Source organism: Pelophylax lessonae (assembly GCF_965119305.1).
Source record: "Pelophylax lessonae genome assembly, chromosome: 4".
NCBI classification, from domain to species: Eukaryota; Metazoa; Chordata; class Amphibia; order Anura; family Ranidae; genus Pelophylax; species Pelophylax lessonae.
Genome location: NC_138771.1, coordinates 660,678,629 through 660,706,120, shown reverse-complemented (window position 1 = coordinate 660,706,120; position 27,492 = coordinate 660,678,629).

Sequence of the window (27,492 nt, the reverse complement as noted above, 5' to 3'; positions counted from 1 at the left end):
TGCACCTTAAAATACCACTAAGATGGTACCTCACCCCTGACATAATAGCGAAGTTCCATAACGACACTCCTCCGACATGCTGGCGTTCATGCGGCAAACTAGGCACCATTAAACACCTGTTGTGGGATTGCCCACCAATCCGTGCCCTTTGGTCTGAAGTTTTCCAGCTGTTAACTACCATTACACAGATACCCCTGAACCCGACGCCTGAACTGGGACTTTTGAACCTGACCATAGAGACTATCCCAAGACCGCTCCGTAAAATAGTGCTGAATGTCCTATTTGCAACTAGATTGAGTATTACTAGAAAATGGAAGAGTACCCAACCCCCTTCCCTCCAGGACATCGTCCACACTACCCAACTGCACCACACGTACGAGTTGCTTGTAACCCCCAATAGTGAGTCTTACCAAAAGGAAAAAGACATATGGTCCAACTGGGACCACTGGTTTAATCTGAATGTTTTTGTGTAATTTAACTGGCGGCCGCTAGATGGCAAACTCACACTGTTATGTGATCTCCAGAGGAAATGAGTGAAGTAGTCATGGTTTAACCCTCCAATTGGTATCTGTTGTAGATGTTATAGGCTTACAAGCCCAATGGATCTAGTTTCACGATTGTTATGTGATTACTGTTTCACAAAACCTGTTACACGTACTATGCATACCTGCTTATTGATATACCCTGTTGTTTGAAAATTTCAATAAAAAAGATTTGAAATGAAAAGTTAGATTTTATTTCCATCATTTACACTTTCAAAATTACAGAAAACAAAAAAAAAATGGTGTTTGCAAAAGTTTGAAGTTTGGAGAGTTAATATCTTGTCCTGCCCCCTTTGGCAAGTATCACAGCTTGTAAACGCTTTTTGTAACCAGCCAAGAGTCTTTCAATTCTTGTTTGAGTTATCTTTGCCGATTCTTCCTTACAAAAGTCTTCCAGTTCTTTGAGATTTCTGGGCTGTCTGTCACGCACTGCTCTTTTAAGGTCTATCCATAGATTTTCAATCATGGTGAGGTCAGGAGATTGTGAAGGCCATGGCAAAACCTTCAGTTTACGCCTCTTGATGTAATCCCCCGTGTGTTTAGGATCATTATCCATTTGTAAAAGCCATCCTCTCTTTAACTTCAGCTTTTTCACAGATGGCATCAAGTTACCATCCAAAATTTGCTGAAATTTTATTGAATCCATTTTTCCTTCTACTCATGAGATGTTCCCTGTGCCACTGGCTGCAATACAACCCCAAAGCATGATTGATCCACCCCCATGCGTAACAGTTGGACAGAGGTTCTTTTCACTAAATTCTGTGCCCCTTCTTCTCCAAACATACCTTTGCTCATTCCGGCCAAAAAGTTCAATTTTAACCTCATCGGTCCACAGAACTTGTTTCCAAAATGCATCAGGCTTGTCTATAAGTTCATTTGCAAAGTTCAAACACTGATATTTGTGGTGAGGACGTAGAAGAGGTTTTCTTCTGATGACTCTTCCATGAAGACCATATTTGTACAAGTATCTCTTTATAGTGGAATAGTGTACCACAACTTCAGTGTCTGCAAGATCTTTCTGGAGGGATCGTGCAGTCAAACGTGGGTTTTGAATTGTTTTTCTCACAATCCTGCTAGCTGTTCTGTCTAATATTTTTCTTGGTCTTCCAGATCTTGCTTTAACTTCCACTGTTTCTGATGACTGCCATTTTTTAATTACATTCCGAACAGAGGATATTGACATCTGAAAACGCTTTGCTATCTTCTTATAGCCTTCTCCAGCTTTGTGAGCGTCAACTATTTTCAATTTTTAGTTTTCTAGACAACTGCTTAGAAGATCCCATGGTGCTGATTGTTGGGGCAAGGTCAGATGAGTCTGGGCATTTAAAACCTTTGAGATTGACATCACCTGGTCTCCCCAGATGATGATTTATAACAATCCATGACACTGGCAGGTCTCAGCCTTGCAAAGGGGGCAGTGCATGTCATAAATTCTGCAGAGTGCCCAAACTTTTGCAGACGCCGTTTTTTTGTTTTCTGTAATTTTGAAAGTGTCAATGATGGAAATAAAATCTAACTTTTGTTGACATATTATAAGAATGTCTAATCTGTAATTTGATGCCTTTTGGGGATTTTTCCATTTTTCCTTGGCTTCTTTGTGCACATTAATACAAATGTTTACCTGGGATGCCCAAACTTTCGAACACCGCTGTATGCAGGGTCTCCTTCTACTATCTTCTCCACAGAATTATGTATGCAGAACCTTTTTCCACTACCCTCTTCCTCCATAGAATTATGTATGCAGGATCTCCTTCCAATACCTTCTCCTCCATAGAATTACTGTATGTATGCAGGATATTCTTTCTCTACCCTCCTCCATTTATATAATTATGTATGCAGGGTCTCCTTCCACTACCCTCCTTTTCCAAAGTATTATGTATGCAGAATTTCCTTCCATTGCCCTTCTCCTCCACAGAATTATTTATTTAGGGTCTCCTTCCACCACCTCCTCCTCCAAAAAAAATGATAGAAGCAAGGTCTCCCTCCACTATCTCCTCCACAGGATCTCTATCCACTACCCTCCTCCTCCACATAATTATGGATGTAGGATCTCCTTCCACTACCCTCCTCCTCCACATAATTATGCATGTAGGATCTCCTTCCACTACCCTCCTTATCCACAGAATTATGAATGCAGGGTCTCCTTCCACTACCCTCCTCTTCCACATAATTATGCATTTAGGGTCTCCTTCCACTACTCTCCTCCTCCCACAGAATTATGTATGCAGGATCTCCTGCCACTTCCTTCTCCTCCACAGAAATATTTATGCAGGATCTTCTTACACTACCATCCTCCTCCACAGAATCATGTATGCAGGGTCTCCTTCCACTACCTCCTTCACAGAATTATGTATGCATAATCTCTTTCCACGACCTCCTCCTCCACCGAATCATGTATGCAGGGTCTCCTTCCAATACCTCCTTCACAGAATTATGTATGCAGAATCTCTTTCCACTACCCTCTTCCTCCACAGAATTATGTATGCAGGATCTCCTTCCACTACTTTCTCCTCCACAGAATAATGTATGCATTTTCCATTAGATTTCACTTCTTTGTATTCATGAGAACTAATTGCAAATCCAAGTTAAAAAATATCTGGGATAATAAAATACTTACTATTAGCCTGCAGTTGTGTAATTTCGTCTTCAGTATTTTTTTCTGAGAATGGAAAAGAATTCAAATAAGTGAATATTCCTTGATGATTCAAAAGAGCAAATATTTCCATGCTTGCAAGGCACAGCTGTGGTATATAGGAAGATATACTATTAAATGGCTGTATGTTTAGTGTAAGTGGAAATATGAAATGATTTTGTAAACTCTTAAAGAGGTTTTAAACCTAGCGGGAAAAAGAACAAAACCTGTAAGACAAAGAGATAATGAGCTGGTATGCATTGCATGGAGATATTTGTTAGAAGGGGCAGCTCACCGAATACTGATCTATACAGATCACAAAAAACCTTGAGTATCTGAGGACTGCTAAACGTCTGAAACCTCACCAGGCCCGATGGGCACTCTTCTGTTCAAGGTTCTTGTTCCACATTACCTACAGACCCGGGTCAAAGAATGTCAAGCCTGATGCATTGTAAAAACATGTTTGAGGACCCTAAGGGCTTGCCAGCACCAGATGCTATCCTGCCAGCAGGGAACCTCCTGTTGCCACAGACTGATCTCGTATCACAGCTGAAGCAAACATCTGCAGTTACCACCAGTCCTATCAGGGACACCTTACAGGCAAAAGAGGGACTTTTTTGGAAGAGAGATCAAATCCTTGTCCCAGAAGATGTTCAAGTAACAGTACTGGGGTTCTGTCATGACCATCCCTTAGCAGGACATTTCAAAATCCACAAGACAGTGGAATTAGCACAGCGCACATTCTGGTGGCCTGATCTGGAGAAAGATTGTAAGGGCTATGTAAATGCATGCATTACCTGTACCCGAAGCAAGAGCACCTGAAACAAGGCCTGGGGTCTGCTCAGACCTTTGCCTGTGCTGTACAGGCCATGGAAAATTATCTCGATTGACTTCATAGTGGAGCTACCATCCTCTGAGGGCTGTACAGCCATCTTTGTCATATTGGGCCAGAGGAAAACTCCTGGGAACCTGAGCGTAATCTACATGCTAATAAGGAAAGGCTTCGCCATAGTACAGATGCTGTTTCCAGGCGCACACGTATGCGCTAGCCAAGAACGAGCCAAATAGATGTCGGCAAACAAGCATTTGCGAGTGCGCGTCTGTCATCAAGGCTGGCGCCAAAAAGCCTATTGAAATGGAGCTTCAGCGCTGGCTAATTGGTGTTTGGTCTACAGCGTTCTGTTCAAGTTCCTGCATTCCTGATTCCTGTGTTAGCATCTGATCTTGACCCGGCTTACTTCGGACCATTCCTGTCTGCTACTTGTCCTGACTCCTGGCTTCACCTCAGATTCTGTCTCTGCCTGCTGCACCTATTGCTCCTGCATCCATTGCCGACTCTGCCTGTGACACAACTACGCTACTTCCTGCCATATATGCCTGATCTGTCCGTCTGTTAACTACCCGGCTCGCCTGACCCTGCTTCCAGCTCTTCCAGCCTGCTACAGCTCCTTCAGTCCAGCTCAGCATCTTCTAGCACCTGCTTCCTGCTGTGCATCCACAGTCTGTCATCAGCCAAGCCAATCTGACTGCTTGAGCTGTTTGAGAGGCCTTTCTCCACACGTCAGGCTTAACAACTAGGTAAGAGACAACTACCCTCCTCTAGATAATTCCAGAGAATTATGTATGCAGAGTCTCCTTTCACTACCTCCTCCACATAATTATGTATGCAGGGTCTCCTTCCACTACCTCCTCCCCCACAGAATTATGTATGCAGAATATTCTTTCTCTACCCTCCTCCATTTATATAATTATGTATGCAGGGTCTCCTTCCACTACCCTCCTTTTCCAAAGTATTATGTATGCAGAATTTCCTTCCATTGCCCTTCTCCTCCACAGAATTATTTATTTAGGGTCTCCTTCCACCACCTCCTCCTCCAAAAAAAATGATAGAAGCAAGGTCTCCCTCCACTATCTCCTCCACAGGATCTCTATCCACTACCCTCCTCCTCCACATAATTATGCATGTAGGATCTCCTTCCACTACCCTCCTTATCCACAGAATTATGAATGCAGGATCTCCTTCCACTACCCTCCTCTTCCACATAATTATGCATTTAGGGTCTCCTTCCACTACTCTCCTCCTCCCACAGAATTATGTATGCAGGATCTCCTGCCACTTCCTTCTCCTCCACAGAAATATTTATGCAGGATATTCTTACACTACCATCCTCCTCCACAGAATCATGTATGCAGGGTCTCCTTCCACTACCTCCTTCACAGAATTATGTATGCATAATCTCTTTCCACGACCTCCTCCTCCACCGAATCATGTATGCAGGGTCTCCTTCCAATACCTCCTTCACAGAATTATGTATGCAGAATCTCTTTCCACTACCCTCTTCCTCCACAGAATTATGTATGCAGGATCTCCTTCCACTACTTTCTCCTCCACAGAATAATGTATGCATTTTCCATTAGATTTTACTTCTTTGTATTCATGAGAACTAATTGCAAATCCAAGTTAAAAAATATCTGGGATAATAAAATACTTACTATTAGCCTGCAGTTGTGTAATTTCGTCTTCAGTATTTTTTTCTGAGAATGGAAAAGAATTCAAATAAGTGAATATTTCTTGATGATTCAAAAGAGCAAATATTTCCATGCTTGCAAGGCACAGCTGTGGTATATAGGAAGATATACTATTAAATGGCTGTATGTTTAGTGTAAGTGGAAATATGAAATGATTTTGTAAACTCTTAAAGAGGTTTTAAACCTAGCGGGAAAAAGAACAAAACCTGTAAGACAAAGAGATAATGAGCTGGTATGCATTGCATGGAGATATTTGTTAGAAGGGGCAGCTCACCGAATACTGATCTATACAGATCACAAAAAACCTTGAGTATCTGAGGACTGCTAAACGTCTGAAACCTCACCAGGCCCGATGGGCACTCTTCTGTTCAAGGTTCTTGTTCCACATTACCTACAGACCCGGGTCAAAGAATGTCAAGCCTGATGCATTGTAAAAACATGTTTGAGGACCCTAAGGGCTTGCCAGCACCAGATGCTATCCTGCCAGCAGGGAACCTCCTGTTGCCACAGACTGATCTCGTATCACAGCCGAAGCAAACATCTGCAGTTACCACCAGTCCTATCAGGGACACCTTACAGGCAAAAGAGGGACTTTTTTGGAAGAGAGATCAAATCCTTGTCCCAGAAGATGTTCAAGTAACAGTACTGGGGTTCTGTCATGACCATCCCTTAGCAGGACATTTCAAAATCCACAAGACAGTGGAATTAGCACAGCGCACATTCTGGTGGCCCGATCTGGAGAAAGATTGTAAGGGCTATGTAAATGCATGCATTACCTGTACCCGAAGCAAGAGCACCTGAAACAAGGCCTGGGGTCTTCTCAGACCTTTGCCTGTGCTGCACAGGCCATGGAAAATTATCTCGATTGACTTCATAGTGGAGCTACCATCCTCTGAGGGCTGTACAGCCATCTTTGTCATATTGGGCCAGAGGAAAACTCCTGGGAACCTGAGCGTAATCTACATGCTAATAAGGAAAGGCTTCGCCATAGTACAGATGCTGTTTCCAGGCGCACACGTATGCGCTAGCCAAGAACGAGCCAAATAGATGTCGGCAAACAAGCATTTGCGAGTGCGCGTCTGTCATCAAGGCTGGCACCAAAAAGCCTATTGAAATGGAGCTTCAGCGCTGGCTAATTGCTGTTTGGTCTACAGCGTTCTGTTCAAGTTCCTGCATTCCTGATTCCTGTGTTAGCATCTGATCTTGACCCGGCTTACTTCGGACCATTCCTGTCTGCTACTTGTCCTGACTCCTGGCTTCACCTCAGATTCTGTCTCTGCCTGCTGCACCTATTGCTCCTGCATCCATTGCCGACTCTGCCTGTGACACAACTACGCTACTTCCTGCCATATATGCCTGATCTGTCCGTCTGTTAACTACCCGGCTCGCCTGACCCTGCTTCCAGCTCTTCCAGCCTGCTACAGCTCCTTCAGTCCAGCTCAGCATCTTCTAGCACCTGCTTCCTGCTGTGCATCTACAGTCTGTCATCAGCCAAGCCAATCTGACTGCTTGAGCTGTTTGAGAGGCCTTTCTCCACACGTCAGGCTTAACAACTAGGTAAGAGACAACTACCCTCCTCTAGATAATTCCAGAGAATTATGTATGCAGAGTCTCCTTTCACTACCTCCTCCACATAATTATGTATGCAGGGTCTCCTTCCACTACCTCCTCCCCCACAGAATTATGTATGCAGGATATTCTTTCTCTACCCTCCTCCATTTATATAATTATGTATGCAGGGTCTCCTTCCATTACCCTCCTTTTCCAAAGAATTATGTATGCAGAATTTTCTTCCATTGCCCTTTTCTTCCACAGAATTATGTATGCAGGGTCTCCTTCCACTACCTCCTCTTCCATAGAATTATGTATGCAGGATCTCCTTCCACTTCCTTCTCCACAGAATTATTGATGCAGGATCTCCTTCCACTATCTCCTCCTCAAAAAGAATCATGTATGCAGGGCCCCCTTCTACTATCTCCTTCACAGAATTATGTATACAGAATTTCTTTCCACTACCACCTCCTCCACAGAATCGTGTATGCAGGGTCTCCTCCCACTATCTCCTTCACAGAATTATGTATGCAGAATCTCTTTCCACTACCCTCTTCCTCCACAGAATAATGTATGCAAGATCTCCTTCCACCACGTCCTCCTCCACAGAATTAAGTATTCAGCATCTCCTTCCACTACTTTCTCCTCCACAGAATCATGTATGCATTTTCCATTAGATTTTACTTCTTTGTATTCATGAGAACTAATTGCAAATCCAAGTTAAAAAAAAAAAATCCGGAAGAACAAAATACTTACTATTAGCCTTCAGTTGTGTAATTTCGTCTTCAATATTTTTTTCTGAGAATGGAAAATAATTCAAATAAGTGAATATTCCTAGATGTTTGATGACTCTCAAGAGCAAATATTTCCATGCTTGCAAGGCACAGCTGTGGTATATATGAAGATATACTATTAAATGGCTGTATGCTTAGTGTAAATGGAAATATGAAATGATTTTGTAAACTCTTAAAGAGGTTTTAAACCTTGCGGGGAAAAAAACAAAACCTGTAAGACAAAGGAATAATGAGCTAGTATGCATTAGAGATATCTGTTAGAAGGGGCAGCTTACCCAATACTGATCTAACCAGATCACAAAAAACTTGAGTATCTGAGGACTGCTAAACGTCTGAAACCTCGCCGGGCCCAATGGGCACTCTTCTTTTCAAGGTTCTTGTTCCACAATACCTACAGACCTGGGTCAAAGAATGTCAAGCCTGATGCATTGTCGTGCATGTTTGAGGACCCTAAGGGCTTGCCAGCACCAGATACTATCCTGCCAGCAGGGAACCTTCTGTTGCCACAGACTGATCTTGTATCACAGCTGAAGCAAGCATCTGCAGTTACCACCAGTCCTATCAGGGACACCTTACAGGCAAAAGAGGGACTTCTTTGGAAGAGAGATTAAATCCCTGTCCCAGAAGATGTTCAAGTAACAGTACTGGGGTTCTGTCATGACCATCCCTTAGCAGGACACTTCAGAATCCGCAAGACAGTAGAATTAGTACAGCGCACATTCTGGTGGCCTGATCTGGAGAAAGATTGTAAGGGCTATGTAAATGCCTGCATTACCTGTACCCGAAGCAAGAGCACCTGAAACAAGGCCTGGGGTCTGCTCAGACCTTTGCCTGTGCCGGACAGGCCATGGAAAATTATCTCTATGTACTTCATAGTGGAGCTGCCATCCTCTGAGGGCTGTACAGCCATGTTTGTCATAGTGGGCCAGAGGAAAACTCCTGGGAACCTGAGTAGAGATGTATAGAACTGTTCGCCGGCGAACAGTTCCCGGCGAACTTTGCATGTTCGCGTTCGCCGCTGCGGGCGAACATATGCGATGTTCGGTCCGCCTCCTATACATCATCATTGAGGCAAACTTTGACCCTGAACATCACAGTCAGCAGACACATTCCAGGCCAATCAGCATACCTCCCTCCCACACCCTCCCACCTCCTATAAATAAGCAAGGGCAGCATCCATTTTAGATCATTTCTGTGTTACTGAGAGCAGGGAAAGTGCTGGTGCTGCTGCTGTTGTTATAGCTAGGGACAGTTCCCGGTCTTGTTAGCCAGTGTTCTTGGTACACTCCTGCTGTAAGGACAGCACCCCAAAAAGCCCTTCCTAGGGCTGGTATTTGAGGTTTTTTTTGTATATATATATATATATATATCTATTGTCCCCAAAAGCCCTTTTGAGGGCTGGTATTTGTGTAATTTTTTTTGTTCTGTGATATATATATTGACCCCAAAAGCCCCTTTGAGGGCTGGTATTTGAGTATTTTTTTAATATATATATATATATATATATATATATATATAAATATATATATATATATATATATATATATATATATATATATATATATGTAGCATGTCCAGAACCAGAAAAAAAATTCATATAGGTGTAAAAGGGGTTCCCACCATCCCTGCTCTACTGAAAAATTCTATTTTTTTTCTGGTTCTGGACATGCTACAGAGCTGAAACTTCACAGGTACACTTTTTATCCACTAAATCACACAAAAAAAGTTCTTAAAAATTGTCATTTTTGATAGAGAGCCAATTATTGGAAAACTTAAAAAAAAAACTTTGGATTCATTGTCTGGGGGCTCTAAAAAGTGTACCTGTGAAGTTTCAGCTCTGTAGCATGTCCAGAACCAGAAAAAAAATAGAATTAGGGTTAGGGCTAGGGTTAGGGTTAGGGTTAGGGTTAGGGCTAGGGTTAGGGTCAGGGCTAAGGTTTGGGATTATTTTTAGTGCTTAGGGTTAGAGGGTTAGAGTTAGAGGGGTAGGGGTAGGGCTACTAACTCTAACCCTAAGTATCTCACCGTAACCCTAACCCTAGCCCCTAACACTAAACCTAACCCTAACCCTCTAACCATAACCCTAAACCTCTAACCTTAACCCTAACCCTCTAAGCCTAGCCATAAAAATAACCCAAACCCTAACCCTAGCCCTAACCCTAACCCTAACCCTAACCCTAGCCCTAACCCTAATTTGTATTTTTTTCTGGTTCCGGACATGCTACAGAGCTGAAACTTCACAGGTACACTTTTTAGACCCCCCAGATGCTAAATCCAAAGACATTTTTTATTTTTTTTTTAATTTTTCCAATAATTGGCTCTCTATCAAAAAACTACAATTTTTAAGAACTTTCTTTTGTGTGATCCCTCTCCGGCATGCCACAGTCCAGGTGTTTGTCCCCTTGAAACAACTTTTCCATTACTATTGTGGCCAGAAAGAGTCCCTGAGGGTTTTAAAATTCACCTGCCTATTAAAGTCTATGGCGGTTCGCCCGGTTCGCAGGTTCGCGAACATTTGCCGATGTTCGCGTTCGCCGTTCGCGAACGGCGAATTTTAGGTTCGCGACATCACTAAACCTGAGCGTAATCTACATGCTATGGACCTGGTTTGTATGTTCGCAATCACCCACAGAAGAGCCAGCTGGGCATCCGGAGGCTGCCCATAATAAAAGGCTTCGCCATAGTACAGATGCTGTTTCCAGGCGCACACGTATGCACATGCACCAGCCAAGAACGAGCCAAACGGATGCATTTGCGAGCACGCATCTGTCATCAAGGCTGGTGCCAAACAGCCTATTGAAACAGAGCTTCAGCACTGGCTAATTGCTGTTTGGTCTACAGCGTTCTGTGTATTTTCCTGCATTCCTGATTCCTGTGTTTAACCTTTGATCTTGACCCGGCTTGCTTCCGACCATTTCTGTCTGCTACTTGTCCTGACCCCTGGCTTCACCTCGGATTCTGTCCCTGCCTGCTGCACCTATTGATCCTGTATCCATTGTCGACTGACCCGACTATGCTACTTCCTGCCGTATATGCCTGATCTGTCTGTCTGTTACCAACCCGGCTCGTCTGAACCTGCTTCCAGCTCTTCCAGCCTGCTACAACTCCTTCAGTCCAGCTCAGCATCTTCTAGCACCTGCTTCCTGCTGTGCATCCACAGTCTGTCATTAGTCAAGCCAAGCCAATCTACCTGCTTCCAGCTATCCTTCTGGCACATCTGCCTGCTGTCTCATCTGCCTGCTGTCAGCTACTCCTGGCTTCTTTCCCAGCTACTACCTGCACAGACTGCTGGGCAGATCATAGGGGCTCTTACCCCACCATGCTGTTGTCTCACCACCAGTGGCCCTCAAGCCAAGAGCTATAGGAGAGGCCTTCCTCCGCACATCAGTCTCACCAACCAGGTAAGAGACAACTACCCTCCTCTAGATAATTCCAGATAATTATGTATGCAAAGTCTCCTTTCACTACCTCCTCATCCACAGAATTATGTATGAGGGATCTCCTTCCACTACCCTCTCCTTCCACTAGAATTATGTATGCAGGATCCTCCACAGTATGATATCTGCTTTATTTTTACTAAACTTTACTGCTGTTTATTCAGGAAGGCAAAAAGAAACCCATGACCCTTTTATGCTCACTGTTATTCTTCAGCTGTGACATTTCTTCTTTAATACTTTTACCTGTAAAGGAAATAGAAAATTATATCAGTAATTTTTTTTGCAGTATTCACATGAGGAAATGTATAAAAACCTACAGATATATTTAGTTTCACAGAGAGACATCAGGCAGCTGGTAATCAACACAATAACAACAGAGAGTAATATTTCCAAGGAATAAGCCAGCCAAATATTGTACTGACCCTTTACACAGTATTTATTTATTTCAGGTACTTATTTTATTATTATATTTTTTAAGTACATTTACAAGACCACACTTAGAAATGGAGACCTCAGTCAGCTTTTAATTAAGAAATAATCAGTATTTGGGGGGGCGTGGTCTGCCGCTGACCAAGATGGACGCTTGATCCAGGCACTCCGCTCCACGATCCGGATCCGTCGCCACTAGCAGCCACAGCCAGCAACCGCACATCACCCCACCGAGCATCCTCGCTCAGGAGAGACACCCGGGCATGCCGCAACGTGGTCACAAGCCGCCCGAACCCCGCCGTCTTAACGATTATTTCAACGCTGCCAACATGCGGCCTCCTCATCATGGCGCTGACAATGAGACCGGCCGGTCTCCATCCCCCTCTGCTGCACACACACAGTGCTCCACGGCGTCTCCTCCATCAAGTGACCCTCCCTCATCCATCAACGTTGGAGAGATGGACACAACAGCAGCTCCTGACCTCCCCACGATGGGACAAGCATCTGACAGAGGTAAGAGGATTGCTTCCTCCCCTGCCCAATCTCCATTCAAAGGCCCACATCCCAAGAAGCAGTTCTGGTCCACAGATGCGGACATTGACAGGGCCCCAGCCCTAGCAGCACTTCCTGCTTCAGATAACCCTGCTTCAGAGGTTGCTATTAAATCCATGCTACTCACCTTACAGAAAGATCTGCACAGAGAGCTTCAATTGTCCCCATCACAAGTCCAGGACAGAATTGACTGCCTGGAGGTCAGGACTGACACTCTGGAAGACACTGTGCAGGAGCATGCTAGGGAACATAAGTGCTGGATACTCAGGATTACCAAGCAGAAGAGCCCCCCCTTTATAAAAATGAAACTTACAGATCTGGACGATCACTCTAGGCGTAACAATATAAAATTCAGAAATATCCCTGAATCCATCAAACCAAATGAGCTGACCCCGTATTTACAGTGTCTGTTCTCCTTGCTCCTTCCACGCTTGGACACATGCAACTTACTTATTGACAGGGCCCACCGCATTGCTAAACCTTCTCACCTACCTGCTGACGTACCCAGGAATGTGCTGGCAAGGATTCATTTTTTCCATGTGAAAGAACAAATCCTCCACACAGCTAGAGTTACGAAACCCCTGCCAGCCCCATACACTGATTTGGCTCTTTTCAGCGACCTATCGCCGGCCACAATGGAGATGCTTAGAGCTTTTACCCCTATCACATCCATCCTTCAAGAAAGGAAAATAACCTACAAATGGGGTTTCCCCACCAAGCTCCTTGTAACGTACCAGCAGCAAATGATCCCTATCTTATCATCTAAAGATGGATACAAGAAGTTGACCAATTGGGGTCTCCTACCGCTTCCCCCTCTCACTCCTCACTGCGGCAAGTCTCATTCTAAGTCTTCACCTCAACATGGTCCCTCTCCTGACAGGAACAAAAGTTGATGGCTTTCCTCTCCAACATCTTCCATGCCACTACTGGATCTGGCGTGGTCGTTGATACACCACTCACTCCACACCCTCAGGGTACAGTGTGCCACGCACACTTGCTAGTTGCTCTTGTAGTCTTACTTTTCAGTTTCCCTCCTACTGGTTTATTGCACTAATTTAAAGTCATAGAGGCAGTTATACGTTTCTTTGTCTCTCAACATTTGTATTGCCTAGTCATTACTTATAATCCTGATCGCATAGGTACTGTTGTGAAAAATTACTTGATTTATTTTTTTGACTGTTAAGTGTCTCATAACTTGATACTTCCTGTTTCCCTCTCTAGAGGGAGTGGGAGCCGGTAGTCCCGTTCTTCCATTCACACAAATCCACCTGCAGATTCCATCATGACCCTCAATATCACCTCCATTAATGCTAAGGGCCTAAATTCCCCATTTAAAAGACACCTTTTATGGAAGGAAGCCCTATCCCACCAAGCACATGTTATATGTGTACAAGAAACTCACTTTCTACAATCCAAACCTCCGAAATGCTCCCACAAACAATTCCCTCACTGCTTTTTCGCCAACGCCCCAAAGAAAAAAGGTGGAGTAATGATCGCCATACGCAATTCCATTACATTTATTCTACATCACTGTGAAGTTGATGACAAGGGTAGATACCTATTATTATTAGCTACCTTTGGGCACACTCGAATGATCCTAGTGAATGTGTATGCCCCTAACACAGCCCACAAAAAATTCTACTCTCACCTGCTTACCAAATTGGCACCATTTAGATCAGACCCGATTATTTTATGTGGCGACTTTAATGACATAGTGGATACCAATCTAGACACTTCCAACCCCATTAAACGCAGACCCTCGGCCCTTGCTGCCCTTCTCACAAATGAGGACATGTATGATCCATGGAGATGCCTCCATGGTGAAGAACGGGACTACATTTTCTCTCACCCTCAGCAGTCTTAATCTCGAATCAACCTTTTTCTGACCGATAAACACACCTTGCAATTAGTCACACTATTGGTTCTATTACGTGTTCAGACCACGCACCGATATCCCTCAAAATTCTAGAACGGGGTGCATCGCCACCACACACTATATGGAGGCTGAATTCCTCTTTACTCACGAATCCCGCATATGAATCTGAGATTCGATCCGAGATTGAGACTTTTTTGAATTAAACAGCGATTCTGTACATGATCATTCCATCACCTGGAATGCGCATAAAGCCTTCCTACGAGGTTTGTTCATCAAATTAGGAGCCCAGGAATGCAAAAAAACGCCTAGCCACCACAAATTCCCTTCTTACCCATATTTGAGATCTGGAAAAAGCCTACAGACAAAATGTATCCGACACCACACACGCTGAACTGAAAACTGCTCGATCCCAACTCAGTAGCCACTTCTATCAAAATTTTGACCTGTACATTAACCGGTTGCGACCGGAGCAAATACATACATTGCGGCGGTCAGCCCCGGCCACGCAAAGTGATGTATCGGTAAGTCACTAGCCTGAGAGCCAATAGCGGGGGAGCGCGCACCACCGGAGGCGCGCTCTCGCCTCGGCTCATTCACGGACACCTCCGTGCGTGTGACCGGCAGACCCGATGTCCGCCGGTCACTCGCGATCGTCCGCTGTGAAGGGAGAAAGACAGGCAGGCAGGCGGCTAGTGTAAACAAAGCCGCCTGTCATTCTTTCCTGTGTAAAAGCACTGATTTAACGGTCCTGCTATGTAGGACCGTTGATCTGTGCTGTTACACACACAGCCACATCCCTGCACAGTTAGAAGCACGCCCCTAGGGACACACTTAACCCCTCCCTCTCCAATAAAGTTAACCCCTTTCGTCTTTCGTCCCTTGTCATGGACGGTGATCACCACGGATGCCAGCCTGTCGGGCTGGGGTGGTGTTCTGGGCGTTTTGTCCGCCCAGGGAACTTGGTCAGAGGAGGAATCCTCCCTTCCAATCAACATTCTGGAATTGCGAGCGATAAATCTCTGTCTTCTGCGTTGGACGGACAGGCTTCAGGGCCGTCCAGTTTGGGTGCAGACGGACAATGCCACAGCGGTGGCCTACATCAACCACCAAGGGGGCACCAGGAGTGCCCGGGCGGCTCGGGAAGTAGCCGACATTCTGTCTTGGGCCGAGATGCACGTCCCGGCGATCTCTGCAGTTCACATTCCGGGGGTGGAAAACTGGCAGGCGGATTATCTGAGCCGCCAGACCCTGGACCAGGGGGAATGGTCCCTTCACCCGGATGTCTTTCAGATGTTGTGCGCGAAGTGGGGGTCCCCAGATGTGGACCTGTTCGCGTCTCGTCTAAATCACAAGGTGGAAAGGTTCGTGGTAAGGACGTGCGATCCTCGGGCAGATGCCTCGGACACGTTAGTGACGCCCTGGCATCAGTATCGTCTGATGTATGCCTTTCCACCGATTCAGCTGCTGTCCAGGTTCCTTCGCAGGTTGGCCTCGGAACCGAAAACGGTGATTCTGGTGGCACCGGACTGGCCTCACCGGTCTTCGTACGCAGACCTCGTGAATCTGGCGGTCGACGCTCCATGGCGTCTGCCTCTCCGAGCAGACCTTTTGTCTCAAGGACCGATATTCCATCCTGCTTTACAGTCGCTGGCTTTAACGGCCTGGCTGTTGAAAGCCAGGTCTTGAAGGATAGGGGTCTATCCCCTGAGGTCATTCCCACTTTGATCAAGGCCAGGAAGGCCTCTTCAGGGAAGATTTACTACCGTACTTGGAAGGCGTATTTTGCGCTGGCCGTTCTTTTTCAACGTCCTGTGGCGTCTAACTCTTTGGTTAGCACCTTTGTTCAAGGGGTGCGTCATTTGGTCCCTCCTAGGAGGGAGCCTTTGCCTCCATGGGATTTGAACCTTGTTCTGTCCGTGTTCCAACATGCTCCTTTTGAAAATATCAGGGAGATCTCGTTGTCTTTGTTGTCCAAGAAGGTTGCCTTCTTAGTGGCGATTACTTCGGCTCGCAGGGTGTCGGAGCTGGCGGCCCTGTCCTGCAGGTCTCCGTATTTGGTGATTCACTTGGATAAGGTGGTCTTGCGACCTAACCCATCTTTTCTTCCAAAGAGAATTTCTGAATTTCACCTCAATGAGGACATTGTCTTGCCTTCGCTTTGCGCGAAGCCTAAGCATCCGAAGGAGGTGGCCTTACATTCCCTGGATGTTGTTAGGGCGATCAGGATTTACCTGTCATCGACTAAATCCTTTCGCAAGTCGGATTCTCTCTTTGTCCTTCCTGAGGGACCTCGGAAGGGCATGGCGGCGTCGGCTTCTACCATCGCCAAATGGATCAGACAGACCATTGAACAGGCCTATGCTTTGAGGGGGAAGGTTCCTCCCGTGCCTGTGAAGGTGCACTCTACCAGATCTCTGAGTACGTCTTGGGCCTGTCATCATCGGGCTTCTGTGGCCCAGGTGTGTAAGGCGGCGACTTGGTCGTCCGTTCACACCTTCTCCAAATTTTACAAGGTGGATTTTCAGGCATCGGCAGATGCTTCTTTTGGCCGCAAAGTTCTTAGTGCGGCTGTGCCTTAGGGTCCCTTGTTTGGGTCCTTGGCTGTTGGGGTGTTTTTACCCCTAGGTTACTTGTTTTTTCCTGGGTTGTTGCTCCTGTTGAGCATGTTTTCCTGTTGCCCAGTTGGTTCTCTTACTTTGGTAAGGTTCCTTTCTCTGATGTGGGTACTGCGTTGCTTTAGGCGTGGCTGCTTTTTTTCCCACCCCTCATGTCTACACTGCTTTGGGACGTCCCCATTAGTGACGAATATGAAGAGGCGGCGACTGTCGGAGGACGTAAGAGAAAACGGAATTTTTGTAAAATCTTACCTGTAAAATTCCTTTCTCTGAGTCCTCCGACAGTCGCCGCCCCCGCCCCTCTTTTGGGGTTTGTTTGTATACTCTACTGCTATTCTACTGAAACTGAGTTGGTATGCAGGAAGCAAGGAGGTATTGACTGAGGGGACCACCCCCTGGGGGTGGGATATGCTAAAAGCTTTGATATTAATATATTCTGTTGCCTAGCACTCCTACGGAGCAAAGGTCAATAACCCCATTAGTGACGAATATGAAGAGGCGGCAACTGTCGGAGGACTCAGAGAAAGGAATTTTACAGGTAAGATTTTACAAAAATTCCGTTATTTAAATGTTCCTCTGTTAAACCCCTTATTAACCCCTTAATTTACTCTAATCAGCACTAATTAAGTCCATATTCTCCTTCTCCATTCAATTGTAATTTTCCTGCAGATATTTTTTTTTCTATTTTATTAACTAATAGTTAAAGTGGTTGAAAAGTCAGAAGGTTTTTTTTTATCTTGATGCATTCTTTGCATTAGGAGAAAATTACTTCTGTGTGCAGCAGCCCCCCTCAGCCTCTCTAATACTTACCTGATCCCCACCTCTGTCCAGCAATGTCCACGAGTGTCTTGGTCATCTGAGATTCTCCCTCCTGATTAGCTTAGACACAGAGACAGCAACATTGGCTTCTGCTGCTATCAATCAAAGTAATTCAGCCAATCAGGAGAGAGAGGGGGCGGGGCCAGGCCACAGCTCCATGTCTGAATGGACACAGGGAGCTGTGACTCGATTCCGGTGCAATCACCAGGAGGGAAGGACCAGGAGGACAGAAGAGGGACCTGAGAAGAGGAGGATACGGGCTGCTCTGTGCAAATCCAACTGCACAGAGGAGGGAAGTATAACATATTTGTTATTTTTATTGAAAAAAAAAGACTTTACAATCACTTTAACCACTTAAACCCCAGAGGATTTGGTTGCTCAAAGACCAGGCCCCTTTTTTCAACTTGGCACTGTGTGATTTAAACTGAAAATTGCATGGTCATGCAATGCTGTATCCAAACGAAATGTACGTCCTTTTTTTCCCACAAACAGAGCTTTCTTTTGGTTGGTATTTGATTAGCTCTGCACTTTTTATTTTTTTCGATATTAATAAAAAAAGAGCAAACGTTTTGAGAAAAAATGACATTTTCAACTTTGTCTTTTAAAAAATATCCAATCTACTCAATTCATGTCATATATTTTGGCCAAAATGTATTTAGCTACATGTCTTTGACAAATAAAATCTCAATGAGCGAATTTTTATTGGTTTGCGCAAAAGTTATAGCCTCTACAAACTATGGTGTATATACTGGAATTTATGCAGCTTTTACTTTCTGACTGCCTATCTCATTTAACGAAGTGCTAAAATGGCAGGGCAGTACAACCCCCCCCCCCCCCCAAATTACCACTTTTTGGAAAGTAGACATCATAAGGAATGTTCTGATAGGCATGTTGAGCTCATTGAATATTTATTTTTTTGTCACAGGTGTTTGAAAAATGACTAAAAATATATATATTTTTTTTTTTTACACAAAGTTGTCATTGAAATTATATATTGCTCATGCATGCCATGGTTAATGTGAAATTGCACCCCAAAATATATTCTGCTGCTTCTCCTGAGTACAGGGATACCACATATGTAAGACTTTTTAGGAGCCTAGCTGTGTACGGGACCCCAAAAACCAATCATCGCCTTCAGAATTTCAAAGGGCGTACATTTTTCATTACATTTTCTATTAACCTATCACGGTTTAGGAGGCCCTGTAATGTCAAGATACCATAAACCCCCTCCCCCCCCCAAATGACCCTATTTTGGAAAGTAGACACCCAAGCTGTTTGCTGAGAGGCAAGGTAAGTCCATGGAATATTTTATATTTTGCCACACGTTTTGGGAAAATTACATTTTTTTTAACACAAAGTCGTCACCAAAAGATAAATTGCTCACACATGCCATGGGTATATGTGGAATGACACCCCAAAATACATTCTGCTGCTTCTCCTGATTACAGGGATACCACATGTGTGAGACTTTTTGGGAGCCTAGCTGTGCACGAGACCCCGAAAACCAATCACCACCTCCCGTTTTCTAATGGCGAAAATTGTGCATTTCACCTACACACTACCTGTCACAGTTTCAATAGCCCTAAAATTTCAAGATAGCACAACCCCCCAAATGACCCCATTTTGCAAAGTAGACACTCCAAGCTATTTGATGAGAGGCATTGTGAGTCCATGGAATATTTTATATTTTGCCACAAGTTCAGAGAAAATTATTATTATTTTACTTTTTTTTTTTACACAAAGTTGTCACTAAATGATATATTGCTCACACATGCCATGGGTATATGTGAAATGACACACCAAAATACATTCTGCTGCTTCTCCTGAGTATGGGGATACCCCATGTGTGAGACTTTTTTGTAGTCTAACTGAGTACAGGACCCCAAAAACCAATCACCACCTTCAGGCTTTCCAAGGGCGTAAATTGTTGATTTCACTCCTGACTACCTATCACAGTTTCGGAGGCCATGAAATGCCAAGACAGCAACCCCCACCCCAAATGACCCCTTTTCGGAAAGTAGACAACCTAAGCTATTTGCAGAAAGGCATGTTGAGTGTTTTGCAGATCTCACTTTTTGTCACAAAGTTTTGGAAATTGAAAAAAAGAGGAAAAAAATGCATTTTCCATTTTTTTCTACATTTTCAAAAATAAATGAGAGCTGAAAAATACTCACAATGCCTCTCAGCAAATAGCTTGGAGTGTCTACTTTGCAAAATAGGGTCTCCTTCTAATACCTCCTCATCCACAGAATTATGTATTCAGGATCTCCTTTCGCCAACCTCCTACTCCTCCTTCATCTCCACAGAATGATGTATTCAGGATCTCCTTCCACCAACCTCCTCCTCCACAGAATGATGTATGCAGAATCTCCTTCCCCTATCCTTCTCCTCCAAAGAATTATGAATGCAGAATCTCCTTCCACCACCATCCTCCTCCACAGATATGTAGGATTCCTTCCACTACTCCCCTCCTCCACAGAATTATGTATGCAATGTTTCCTTTCACTACATTCCTCCTCCAAGCAATTCTTTATGCAGGATCTCTTTCCACTATCCACCTCCTCCAATGAATTATGTTTGCAGAATTTCCTTCCACTACACTCCTTCTCCACAGAATTATGTATGTAGGGTCCCCCTCCATTATCTCCTCTGCAGACCTACAGTATGTATGCAGAACCTTCTTCCACAATCCTCCTCCTCCACAGATTTATGTATGCAGAATAACCTTGCACTACCTCCTCCTCCACAGATTTATGTATGCAGGGTCTCCTTCCACTACCCTCCTCCACATAATTATGTATGTAGGATCTCCTTCCTCTACCCTTCACCTCCATAGATTTATGTATGCAGGATCTCCTTCCACTACCTCCTCCTCCTCCACAAAATTATATATGAAGGGTCTCCTTCCACTACTCTCCTCCTCCTCAGAATTATGTATGCAGGATCTCCTTCCACTACTTTCTCCTCCACTGAATCTGGTATGCATTTTCCATTAGATTTCACTTCTTTGTATTCATGAGAACTAATTGCAAATCGAAGTTAAAAAAAAATCTGGGAGAATAAAATACTTACTATTAGTCTGCAGTTGTTTAATTTCGTCTTCAATATTTCTTTCTGAGAAAAGAAAAGAATTCAAATAAGTGAATATACCTTGATGTTGATGATCTGCACAGAACAATGTACAGTGGTGATCAAAAATTTGGGCACCCCAGGTACAAATTTGTATTAATGTGCATGAAGAAGACAAGGAAAGATGGAAAAATCTAAATAAGGCTTCAAATTACAGATTACACATTCTTATAATATGTCAACAAAAGTTAGATTTTATTGGGGGCGTGGCCAGCGCGGGACAGTGATGGACGCTTGAGCTCTCGCTCCGCCAGCCGACTACTCCATCCAGCGCCATCCCCAGTGACCTGAACAGGATTTTCACATCCATCCGACTCCAGCTGACTGTGGCTTCACACCGCGATGTCCCGCAAGAGAAAGGATGTAAAGGGGCTGAAGAAACTGACGGCGTTCTTCCCGATGCCGGGCCGAGGCGGTCGACAAGATGGCGCCGGCGCTCCGGGCCTTGCCGCCTCGGGGAAGCAAAGGGTCAACTACACTGACCTGCCGGAAGATACAGCCCCTTCTGGCACCCAGCAACCAGGTACCCTTTCTCCTTTCGCCTCGGCACCTTCCAGCCCTGCCTGTACGAGCCCGGCCAAGTCTAAGATACGGCTGGATCCCGATGACAAGGCCTCACAGCCTGGGAGCTCGAGTAACCCTCTGCTGCCCATCTCCCTGGGGTCCTCTCCCTTCGCTGCCTTCCCCACAGTAGGCCAACCTTTCATGGACACTGCATTAAAGGACATGATGTATGCTCTCCACACCTCCCTCCAAGCAGATATAGTCTCCCTTGCTACAAAATTTTCTGCTGAAGTACTCTCCTTAGGGGAAAGGGTTCATTCTGTGGAATCCTCAGTCTCTGAGATTGTAACAACGGTAAATGATTTGGTGGAGGCACATGAAGAAAATCTGGACGAGTGACAATGGCTAAAAGCTAAAATCGCGGATCTGGAGGATCGCTCCAGAAGGAATAATCTTAAGATTTGTGGCATTCCTGAGACTGTACTACCCGCTGAGCTACACAAATTTGCCACTGATGCGTTTACAGCTATTTTACCTGGAGCGACCCCCCTGGAACTAACGATTGACCCTATTCACAGGGTTCCTAAACCCCCTTTTCTCCCGCAACATGTGCCACGTGACACGTTGCTCCGTGTGCACTTCTACCAGACCAAAGAAGCCATCCTGAACAAGGCTAGGTCCTTGGGCAACCTCCCTGACCCCTACTCCGCTGTACAAATTTTTGCAGACCTATCTAAACATACCTTGGACACGCGCAGACAACTTTCTACTATCACCAAGGCTCTGCGAAACCACAACCTGCCGTATAAATGGAAACACCCCTCCAAGATTTTGGTGGAGAGGAATGGAGAATCGTACATGATCACCACGCTAGATAGGGGCATATCCCTGCTCCATTCATGGGGCATCTTCCCTGACCCAGTGCCCCCCCGGGAGCGAAAAAATCCCCGAGCAGAGTTCCCCCGCAATGGCAATCCATGCCGCAACGCACCTCGAGAGACACTTGATTGACTGGGCTCACAACCTTTTTTTTTCTATGGACCTACCCCTTTTTTTCTGGAGTCCTGTTCCACCTTCAACTTGTCATCTAGAGGCGTTTAGCCCGTTTGGCTGTTGAACTGTTCTCACCCCCGACTGGAGACGGCTACCCCAGCCTATGGTTTCCTTCCGCTTTTATGTTGTATGTTTGTACTGTCTGGTTTTGTGTTGTTCCCTTTCTCCCTCTTCTGCAGGTGTAACAGACTCTGATCTGCCTCGAGAAGATGTGTCTTCCCCCAGGATCTCCGGGAACTCCCTCAAGCTCTACAAATCTGCAAGATCCCTCTACAAGACTACAGGAGACTGCAATGACAGCTTCCGACTATTCACTCATCATTCTAACTATAATATGTCCACCGATGGTTCCGTGAGTACTGATCCCTCGCACTCATTTCCACACATGACGGTTAAAATCTTATCTGTCAATGCCAAAGGCCTCAACCACCCAGCCAAGCGCACTTCTTTGTGGCGCACTGCCATTAAGAACAGAGCTGACATTGTTTGTGTACAAGAGACTCACTTTCTAGACCAACATGCTCCCCTTTGCTCCCATAAGGACTACCCCACGTTTTTCACGGCCTCTTGTTCTAAGAAACGTAAGGGAGTACTTTTGGCTATACACAAGGACTTGGATTTCGATTTAATCACCTCAGTTACGGACGCCAATGGCAGATACTTGATCATAGTCTGCTCCATAGATGGATTTACAGTGACTTTGGTCTCTATATATGCTCCCAACGTTCACCAACTCCGGTTCCTGAACAGAACTATGACAAAAATCTGCTCGGTTCAAAAGGGTCCCTTGGTGCTGTGTGGTGACTTTAACCTTCCCCCAGACAGAACAGTGGACACTTCAGTTATCACCACCAGATGCCTACCGTCCTTGCAAAGTTTTATCCACAAATATGATCTATATGACGTCTGGAGGTGCCACCATCCCTCCGATAGGGAATTCTTCCACCACTCTGTGGTGCATAACACATATTCACGTATTGTCATTTTGTCTGATTTGACTTTACTCCAAAGGGCAGTGGACTCAGAGGTAGCCCCGATCACATGGTTCGATCATGCCCCAGTGAGTGTTGAACTCTCACTGTCACAAAAACCCACATCGCCAAAACCCTGGAGAGCTAATGCTGCTCTGCTCAAAAGACCGGACAATGTCAATTTTCTAAAAACCTCCCTAATCAAATTTTTTAAGACCAATCAGGGGTCGGTATCTGAGTCCACGACTCTTTGGAATGCCCATAAGGCATTCAGCAGAGGGGTACTTATTCAATTGCAGCGTAGAACAAACAGGAAATGTTCCCAAATTGTAGATAAACTCACAAAAGACATCGCCGCTCTGGAAACCCAGAACCAGACCAACCCCTCCACAGACTTAAAAACCCGACTCTTGACGCTCAGGCGAGAACTCCGATCTCATCTCCTAGACACGTACGAACGGAATCACCAAAGAGCCAAAGCGACGTACTACGCCACTAGCAACAAGGCTGGCAAGCTTCTGGCAGCCAAGCTTAAAGGCCAACGTACCAAAACTAAAATCAAATACATCGTCCACCCCCATACGAACGAACGACTGCACGACCCTAGGGTCATTGCCAACGCTTTTAGCAGCTACTATAAATCCCTCTATAACTTGAAGGATTCTGTACCCTCTCCCCCCACCACCGACCATATAAAGCAGTTTCTAGATAGTATCACAATGCCTTCCCTCTCGCCCGTACAAGCCACGCAACTTAACACCCCCTTCACAGTAGAAGAAGTTCAAGCAGCCATAGCGTCCTTGCCAACTGGGAAATCCCCTGGCCCAGATGGTCTGGTACACGACTACTACAAAACTATGACAGACATACTAGCGCCCCATCTGTGCGTGGTGTTCAATGAAGCCGCAGACACCTCAGCTTTCCCGACGGAGATGCTTGAAGCTACCATCGTAACCCTCCCTAAACCGGGTAAAGACCCGTCAACCCCACAAAATTTCCGACCCATCTCCTTGCTCAATTCAGATATAAAAATTTATGCCAAGCTAGTCGCTAATAGACTGATGCCACTGATGCCAAGTCTAATAAACAAAGACCAATCAGGATTCACGTTAGGTAGACAATCTGCTGATGCAACCAGATGACTTATAGATGTTATTCACGCTGCACACTCCACTAGAATGCCTTCTCTGCTCCTCTCCTTGGATGCAGAGAAGGCATTCGATAGAGTCCACTGGGGATATCTCCAGGAAGTGCTCCGCAGATTTGGCATAGATGGTAGAATGCATGCAGCTATCCTGGCACTATATTCCCACCCGACGGCTCGAGTCCTGGTCGACACATCCCTTTCCTCCCCTTTTCATATCACAAATGGTACACGGCAAGGGTGCCCCCTATCGCCCCTGGTCTTTAATTTAGCCATTGAGCCCTTGGCCCAAAAAATTCGTACAGACCCCTGCATCACCGGGATTCATGTGGGACCTCAGGAGCACCGCATCAGCTTATTTGCTGATGATGTTATCCTGATGGTATCAAACCCAACATCCTCCCTTCCACGAATTAAATCTATTCTTACAGAATTCGGGGAAGTCTCGTTGTACAAAGTAAACGAGTCTAAATCGACCATGTTGGACCTAGGTATCGACGGGATAACTAGAAACCTTCTTACCAGATCGCTTCCATACAAATGGGCAGACGACGGGGTTACGTACCTAGGCATAACCCTCACCAAATCCACCAACCTCCTGTTCCAGGCAAATTTCCTCCCCTTCAAATTCCAATTATCAAAAGAACTTCAAAATCTAGCGAAATTTGAGTTGACATGGTCGGGGCGACTAGCCGCCTTCAAAATGTGTACACTACCCAAACTGCTATACCTTTTCAGGTCAATTCCCATCCCCATCCCCAAGTCGTTCCTACAAGCATTGCAGTCGATGGTGTCCCGCTATCTATGGCAGGGAAAACGTGCCCGTTGTGCGCGGGGGATACTGATGAAATCTAAGGAAGCAGGGGGGGCCTCTGTGCCCAACCTGAAAGAATACTATTTAGCGTCTGTTCTTTCGCAACTTCGCCCATGGTTCCAGTGCTCCCCAGATACTGTCTGGGGGAAACTGCAACAACATCTGGTCCCTCGCAGAGATCTCACCTCATGGTTATGTAGTAGGCAAATTGGGGTTTACCGGTGCACTTACCTCCGACCGCCAGAGCTTCGATCGCGGCATGGCTGCGCTTGACGCACTCAAGATGGAAAACATACCCCGCTTACTACTATTTCTCTACCTCTACTTAGCCTTCTTCAAGTAGTCCCAGATATGAATCTGAGTCAATGGGCGAACCATGGCATCACCACTCTAGACGCCCTCTATACTGGAGGTGCCCTTAAAACCTTCCCACAGTTGTCTTCGGAGTTCCATATCCCCAAGACTGAATGGTACAGACACGTCCAAATTAAGTCCTGCCTGCAGCGTAACCCCCAGTACAGAGCCACCATCCCAAAGAAAATTTGGGAGTTCCTCACCTCCCCTTCTCAGAAAGCGAAGGGGATCTCTACTATATATCCTATTTTAAGCGAAAAGAACGTCTTCACCAAGTCTCCTCCCCTGCTCAAATGGGAACGAGATCTGGGGGAGACCTTCTCTCCTCAACAGTGGTCCAAGGCCCTATCCTTGAGCAGCAAAGCCTCCCTGAGTGCCTCCATTAGAGAAATGCACCTTAAAATACCACTAAGATGGTACCTCACCCCTGACATAATAGCGAAGTTCCATAACGACACTCCTCCGACATGCTGGCGTTCATGCGGCAAACTAGGCACCATTAAACACCTGTTGTGGGATTGCCCACCAATCCGTGCCCTTTGGTCTGAAGTTTTCCAGCTGTTAACTACCATTACACAGATACCCCTGAACCCGACGCCTGAACTGGGACTTTTGAACCTGACCATAGAGACTATCCCAAGACCGCTCCGTAAAATAGTGCTGAATGTCCTATTTGCAACTAGATTGAGTATTACTAGAAAATGGAAGAGTACCCAACCCCCTTCCCTCCAGGACATCGTCCACACTACCCAACTGCACCACACGTACGAGTTGCTTGTAACCCCCAATAGTGAGTCTTACCAAAAGGAAAAAGACATATGGTCCAACTGGGACCACTGGTTTAATCTGAATGTTTTTGTGTAATTTAACTGGCGGCCGCTAGATGGCGAACTCACACTGTTATGTGATCTCCAGAGGAAATGAGTGAAGTAGTCATGGTTTAACCCTCCAATTGGTATCTGTTGTAGATGTTATAGGCTTACAAGCCCAATGGATCTAGTTTCACGATTGTTATGTGATTACTGTTTCACAAAACCTGTTACACGTACTATGCATACCTGCTTATTGATATACCCTGTTGTTTGAAAATTTCAATAAAAAAGATTTGAAATGAAAAGTTAGATTTTATTTCCATCATTTACACTTTCAAAATTACAGAAAACAAAAAAAAAATGGTGTTTGCAAAAGTTTGAAGTTTGGAGAGTTAATATCTTGTCCTGCCCCCTTTGGCAAGTATCACAGCTTGTAAACGCTTTTTGTAACCAGCCAAGAGTCTTTCAATTCTTGTTTGAGTTATCTTTGCCGATTCTTCCTTACAAAAGTCTTCCAGTTCTTTGAGATTTCTGGGCTGTCTGTCACGCACTGCTCTTTTAAGGTCTATCCATAGATTTTCAATCATGGTGAGGTCAGGAGATTGTGAAGGCCATGGCAAAACCTTCAGTTTACGCCTCTTGATGTAATCCCCCGTGTGTTTAGGATCATTATCCATTTGTAAAAGCCATCCTCTCTTTAACTTCAGCTTTTTCACAGATGGCATCAAGTTACCATCCAAAATTTGCTGAAATTTTATTGAATCCATTTTTCCTTCTACTGATGTTCCCTGTGCCACTGGCTGCAATACAACCCCAAAGCATGATTGATCCACCCCCATGCGTAACAGTTGGACAGAGGTTCTTTTCACTAAATTCTGTGCCCCTTCTTCTCCAAACATACCTTTGCTCATTCCGGCCAAAAAGTTCAATTTTAA